General features: G+C 50.6%; 1 long non-coding RNA gene across 1 annotated transcript; it reads left to right on the top strand.

Annotated features, from left to right (window-relative positions):
• The first annotated feature begins 992 nt into the window (after nt 1-992).
• LOC137861229 (uncharacterized) lies at nt 993-4,338 on the top strand. The gene is made up of 3 exons (XR_011099480.1): nt 993-3,110; nt 3,554-3,614; nt 3,775-4,338. It is a non-coding gene; the product is annotated as an uncharacterized lncRNA (long non-coding RNA).
• The last annotated feature ends 2,342 nt before the right edge of the window (nt 4,339-6,680 follow it).

The raw sequence follows: 6,680 nt of genomic DNA, 5'->3' as shown, positions 1-6,680 counted from the left end.
CACTATTCAAAGCTGCAGCAAAAGCATGGAGATTTTTGTTTCTAGAAACACCCCAGTTCTCCTGTCTGCACTCTGCATGCTGTTGAGCTAAGCCTTATAAATAAATAAATAAACCCCAGCTGATGCTCCTCTTTTTGCTTTTTTGTGCTTTCCGTGCATGCGACCTCTGCCTCCACCTCCTGGTGGGAAAGGGGTACTGCAGGCGGCCGGGAAACGCGCATACGCGGTGATGCCCGCGGGCGCCCTCTGCCGCCACCTGCTGGTGGAAAATGAGTACTGCAGGCGGCCGGAGGCCGCGCATGCGCGGTGGCGCCCGAAGGCAACCTCTGCCGCCACCTCCTGGTAGGAAGGGAGTACTGCAGGCGGCCGGAGGCCGCGCATGCGCGGTGACGCCTGCGGGCGCCCTCTGCCGCCACCACCTGGTGGGAAGGGAGTACTGCAGGCGGCCGGGGGCCGCGCATGCGCGGTGGCGCCCGCCTGCGCCCTCTGCCGCCACCTGCTGGTGGAAAAGGAGTACTGCAGGCGGCCGAGGGCCGCGCATGCGCGGTGGCGCCCGCCTGCGCCCTCTGCCGCCACCTGCTGGTGGAAAATGAGTACTGCAGGCGGCCGGGGGCCGCGCATGCGCGGTGGCGCCCGCCTGCGCCCTCTGCCGCCACCTGCTGGTGGAAAATGAGTACTGCAGGAGGCCGGGGGCCGCGCATGCGCGGTGGCGCCCGCCTGCGCCCTCTGCCGCCACCTGCTGGTGGAAAATGAGTACTGCCGGGGGCCGCGCATGCGCGGTGGCGCCCGCCTGCGCCCTCTGCCGCCACCTGCTGGTGGAAAAGGAGTACTGCAGGCGGCCGGGGGCTGCGCATGCGCGGTGGCGCCTGAGGGCGCCCTCTGCCGCCACCTGCTGGCGCATAAAGAGTACTGCAGGTGGCCGGGGGCCGCGCATGCGCCGTGGCGCCCGCGGGTGCCCTCTGCTGTCACCTGCTGGTGGGAAAGCGATACTGCAGGCGGCCGGGGGGCGCGCATGCGCGGTGGCGCCCGCGGGCGCTCTCTAATGCCCCTTGCTGGTGGAAAAGGGGTACTGCAGGCGGCCGAGGGGAGCTCATGCCCGGTGACGCCCGAGGGCGCCCCTCTGCCGCCACCTGCTGGTGGAAAACGAGTACTGCAGGCGGCCAGGGGCCGTGCACGCGCGTTGCTTATTACGTCTTTTTTTTTTTTGATGTGTAATTTCCTACGCTCCTAGATTTTTCTTCATATGTAAATGAAAGGTTCGTGCTAATTCCCGTTGAAAATATTTCATTTACTTTCTTGGTTGTATTGTCCTTTCTATGTTCAAAGCTGAGGCAAAAATAGGGTAAATTTTGCTTCTAGAAACACCGCAGTTCTTTTGTCTGCACTCCGCATGCTGTAAACTAGGGATAGGTGACAAATAAATAAAAAAATAAATAAATGAACACAGCTGCTGCTCCTGCTCTCTTTCTTGTGCTTTGCCCCCTCCTCTTTCCCAGGTGATTGGGTTTGGGTGCTGGGCGGGGCCAAATGTTATACGAGCCCTAGGCGTTCTATCAGAGAGCTCCTTCTGCGTGGGCTGCTCTTTGGGGTCGGTGCTTTGTTTATTCTTCTGTTAGCTACATGCAGGGTTCTTTTCGTGGGTCAGAGTCTTGTACGATATTTTAGAGGAAACCAATCTAGTAGTACGTGCATTTATTGCATGAAGCTCTTTGGAGGTGATTAATTGTTATAGCACTTTTATGGATAGGATGTCAATGTTATTTTGTGTGTTTGCTTTGTTGTTCTATGTCCCTCATGATTTTTGCAGGGTTATAGGGCAGATGCCACCAGGTCTACCCCTTTTGTTGTTTTTGTTTTGTTTGATTTATTTTTCTTATTTTCTTTTTCGGAAGGGGGTTTGGGATTTGAGCGTCCTATTTTTTGGGGTTTGGGATTTGAGCATCTTAATTTTGTGGGCTTGGGCGTTGTGAGCGTCTTAAGTGTTTGGGTTAGGGCTTTTAGGCATAGGTCTTCAGGGGTTTAGTGTGGTGGATAGTTTGGCTTAGGTCTGTAGGGGTTTCGAGGATTTTTAGGGTTAGGGCTTGCGGCTTTTTTGTGTAAGGGCGGTAAGGGCTAGGGTTCCAGGGAGTGCTGTTAAATGGAGTTCTCGACAACTCGGCCTCTGATTGGCCGTGCCGGCTGCCCAGGGAATGCTGGTAGGTGTAGTTTTCCGGCACAAGGCTTTCCGGTAGGCCGCGTTGAGTGCCCAGAGCATGCCGGGAAATGTAGTTCTGGGACTCCGGACTTCCGGGAGGCCATGTTGGGTGCCCAGAGCACACCGGGAAATGCAGTTCTCGGGGACTAGGGCTGGGGCTAGGGTTAGAGCTTAGGGTGAGGGTTGGGGTTAGGGTTAGGGCTAGTGAATGCTGGTTCTCTGTGTTTGCAGATGACGGTGAGCGTGTGTAAACTAATTCCAGTTGAAGAAGTTTCAGTTACTTGCTTGGTGACATTATCAGTTCAACATTAAAAGCTGCAGCAAAAGCAAAAGGGGAGTTTTGCTTCTAGAAACACCACAGGTCTCTTGTCTGCTCTTGGAATGTTTTTGAGATAAACCAGATTTTAAAAAACAAAGGAAAAAAAAAAAAAAAAAACACAGCTGCTTCTTTTGCTCTCTTCCTACTTTCTTGTGCTTTGCCCCTCCCCTTTCCCAGGTGATTGGGTTTGGGTGCTGGGCGGGGCTGAATGCTATATGAGCCCCAGGCATGCTATCAGAGAGCTCCTTGTGCCTGGGCTGCTCTTTGGGGTAAGTGCTTTGGTTTTCCTTCAGTCAGTTGCAGGGTTCTCTAGGCAGACTGGAGCCTATGGATTTCTGGATTTTAAGTGCTTGGAATTCACTCAGTAGCGGGATGTTTAGTAGGGGCTGCTGGCTCACTGTTTTTTTTGGGATGGTGGGATACTCTTCTGTTTTTGAGCTATGTTTTAATCTCTAGATGTATAAACCCACTTGTGTAACTCTCCAGAGGACTAAAACCAGCTTGATTGAATGCTACGTATGGCTTGGCAGCGTAGATGCAGCATTACCAAGACACTGAGCAGAGTTGTATCAGAGTCACCTCTTTCATCTGCAAAGGGTAAGTCTGCGACTACCCCTGCCGAGGCTCGTGTGTGTGCATGTCTTTTTGGCATTTGTGGAGCTCGGTTGTTTTTTTTTGTGTGTATGTTTTAACTTTCTGTTTTTCTGAGCAGTAAATAGTGTGTGTGCTGAGCGTGGTTGGCAGGAGGAGGTGGGGAGCTGCTCAGGACTGGTAGGTTTGGTTTCTAGGAGTGTGCGGCATCCTTCCTGTGTGATGCGACTGATTGTTGGGTGGGAACGTTCCAGCTCATATGTCTTAAGCAATGTAGCTTGTGTAGTGTGTGTTGTGTGGCCCGGGTGCAGCTTGCTGTGGTGTTGTGAGTGAACAATCTCAGAGCTGGTGAGCAGCTGAAGTACCGGAGCTGGGAAGAGAGAGGCATTGCAGCAGGTACGCTGTGGCTGTGAGGTGCCTCAGAGTGTGCATTTCTCTTGTCTCTGCAGGTGCTTTGTGCAGTTGTGGAGAGGGAAGGGAAATCTTCATGTCAGGAAGCTCTGAGGGAAGGTGAGAGGTGTCAGCCTGGTCATGCCTTATCCGAAGCAAAGGGAAGACGCTCAGGTGTTTCCCTGTGAGGGTCCGAGGTGAGGCTGATTGGGATAGAGGAGCAGTGTGGCAGGTGGGTGCTTGCAAGCACCGTGGCCATTGTATCCTTTTGTGTTCCCAGGTGGCGTGGGTGATGCTGGCCGCTCCTTTCAAGCTTGGACCTAATTTGCAGGTCCAGAGGCAAGTGGAGTGCTGTTTTGAAAGGATAAAAGTAAAGATGGGGTTGCTTATGTTGTTGAGGGATGGGTGCTACTGCTGGCAGCTGAATGTTTATCTTCTGCCTGTGTCTTTCCCTTGTTCAGGCTGAAATGCAGCGTGCAGTGCGCAGTGCAGGACGTCTCGACCCAAGCTGCCTCTGCAGTGACTCTGGTGTGTGATGAGCAGAGGTAACTGTTGTTTTTGGGGTGTGGTTGTCACTGCAGTTATTTTCCTACATCCAATAGAGTAAAACTCCAGTTTGCCTTTTAGAGGTGCTATAAGTGGGTAAGGAGAAGAGATGGAAGCATGTGCCACGTGGGGCAGGCAAGCGGCTGAGGTACAGGAGGGGATGAGAGTATGTGATTTTTTTCTGGGGATGGAATGGAATTGATTTTGTTGGTGTATAATCTGTTCTGCTCTTGGATTTTTCTTTCTAAGTTTAAAAAAAATAATAAAATTTGAGCTAATTCCAGTTAAGAAAGTTTCAGTTACTTGCTGGGTTGTATTGTCCTTTTAATATTCAAAGCTTCAGCGAAAGCATGGGGATTGTTGCTTTTAGAAACACCTCAGGTCTCATCTGCACTCTGCATTCTGTTGAGCTAAAGCAGATCCCCCCCAAAAAAACAAACAGGTAAACAAAAAAAACAAACAAACACACACACACAAATGAAGAACAAAATAAAACACCATTGGTAGACTTGTTGTGAATGCAACGAACATTTAATCCCTTTGTTTTCCCAGGTGGTGTGGATGATACTGGCTGCACTGTTGGAGCTTGGATTCGGAGAGGAAGAGGTGAGCAGAACTGTATGTTGCATCAGCAGTAGTCAGCATCGTGGAGAAGGTGGGCATCGTGGCCGGCGTGCTAGTGAATGCTGGTACTCTGTTTTTGCAGCTGATGATGAGCCTTCAGTTGACTAAGATGACAATCGGTGCCTGTGTATTTCTTGAGGCAGAGGGACTTTACCATGCAGCAACCTGAGAGCTAAGTTGGGGGGCACCTGGTATTTGCATATCTGGGGTGGCTAATGGGAGCTGTGAGCCAGAGCAGCGTGGTGCCTGCTGGCTGAATAGACTTGGTGCCACTGTGAGGATGGTTGAGGCTGAGTCACGTTCAGGCTGCTTGTGGCTGGGTCACCAGGCTAATAGGAGCAGCGGGATTATTTTGTAGCGTGAGTGCGTGTGCCAGGCAGGACAGTTTCCTTCAGTTTGTCTGTCCTGTAGTGTTGCTTCTGCAGTGTCTGTTCTGTGCTTCTCGGGTCTTGATATCCTCCTGGCTTTTGACACTGGACTGACCAGGCAGGCGACTTGGTAGCTGTGCTGAAGGGCCTCAGTGCTTGTTTTGTCATCATGACTCTGATCCGAGCACTTCTTGTATTGCAGTCACTGCTTGAAATACAGATCTGTTTCAGGTCTTGTGTATCATACTCGGTTTGAGATCGCGTCTGTTTCCATCCTCACTCTTGCAGAAGTCATCTGGGCCGCATCAGGAGTTCTTGCTTGGGAATTGATTTCCTGAGAGTTGTCTTAGGGGGTTTTCAGTCCCCATCCTTCTGGTCTCTTGTCTTGAATGTCTTAAAATGTCTCGTGTCGTGACATTTTAGTCTCTGGTAGGGTCTGGTGCAGAGCACCTGTTCTGACTTGCTGTTGCTGTAGGGCTTTCTTTTTGGGGGTCACTTTTTCTTGTGCCTTGTGTTGTGTGTTTTGTTTGTAGTGTTTGTGGTGTGCCTGTGTGTGTATGTGTTTGGTCTGGAGCTGTCCTGCCTGGCAGTTAGTGATGGCAGTTAACGTGGCAGTGCATGGGTGTACTAATACATTGATGGGACTGTGTTGGCAAAGACATCCGGTCTGCCTCTGGGCACTTGCTGAAGGACATCTGGCACAGTATATCTGTTTGCGAGCAACTTCTCGTTTACCTCTATTTATTTAAAAAACTGTAAAATTTAATTGCAATCCAGTTTGGGACCCAGTCATGTATGACACCAGGGGGCTTGTCCAGGAGGGCTTTGGTTCTTGGAATCTTATTTGATGTAGGAGAGGTGCCCCAGCAATTGGTGGTTGCTGTTCGAGTCTGGTCGGGACTAATGGCATCTCGAACCTGAATACAGGTAAGCTAAGGTTTTGATTTTTTTTCAGCTCCCTTGCTGGCTGCAGCAGTATATTTTGCCCGTAATTCTGCGTGTGAAGATCTGAATGAAGACAACGGAGTTGTAAGTGTTTAAAGCGTATACTGTTCTGTTGGATGGGTTTTGGTTGCCTGTGTGTGTAAGAGTGTGACTGAGACGGAATTTAGTTCCGAAGCGATTGTGGAGGTCTTCTTTACCACGGTTCCAATCTCCCGCGAGGGACTTGGCCGGTGAAGGACCGAAGGGATTCCCAAAGGGTTTGTGGGTGGGTGATAGATCTTAAATCCTCTTTAAGACACTCTTATTAAGGTAACCAAGGGCTGTGGGAATTGCCAGAGTAACATTCCTAGATGGGTGAGACAAAACCGAAGACCAGGGACCAGAAGAAAGGGAGCAAATTACCAGACATACCACCAGAAAGTCCATTAGGAATAACAGTTAGAAACTGGAACGAGAGAGGCCCCAGTAACGTAAAAAGTAAATAAAAAATGGTTCAGTCTTGTGTGATAGAATGGCCAAAGGAGCCTTTAAGACCGCATGTCTTTGGGCCCGTTTTTGGATCCTTTGAAGACTGTATTTGTCAGGCCTTAAATACACATGTTAATTCGAAGGAACCTTTCTGCCGGGAAGAAAGTGATGATGCAGGATTATGGATCAGGAGGACTTCATGTCCTTTTACAGCCTTAATATTTACACTAAAAGC

The sequence above is a fragment of the Anas acuta genome, chromosome 9 (genome assembly GCF_963932015.1).
Source record: "Anas acuta chromosome 9, bAnaAcu1.1, whole genome shotgun sequence".
In the NCBI taxonomy this organism is placed as follows: domain Eukaryota; kingdom Metazoa; phylum Chordata; class Aves; order Anseriformes; family Anatidae; genus Anas; species Anas acuta.
The sequence above is the reverse complement of the archived record's forward strand: the minus strand, read 5'-3'. Positions and strand labels throughout refer to the sequence as shown.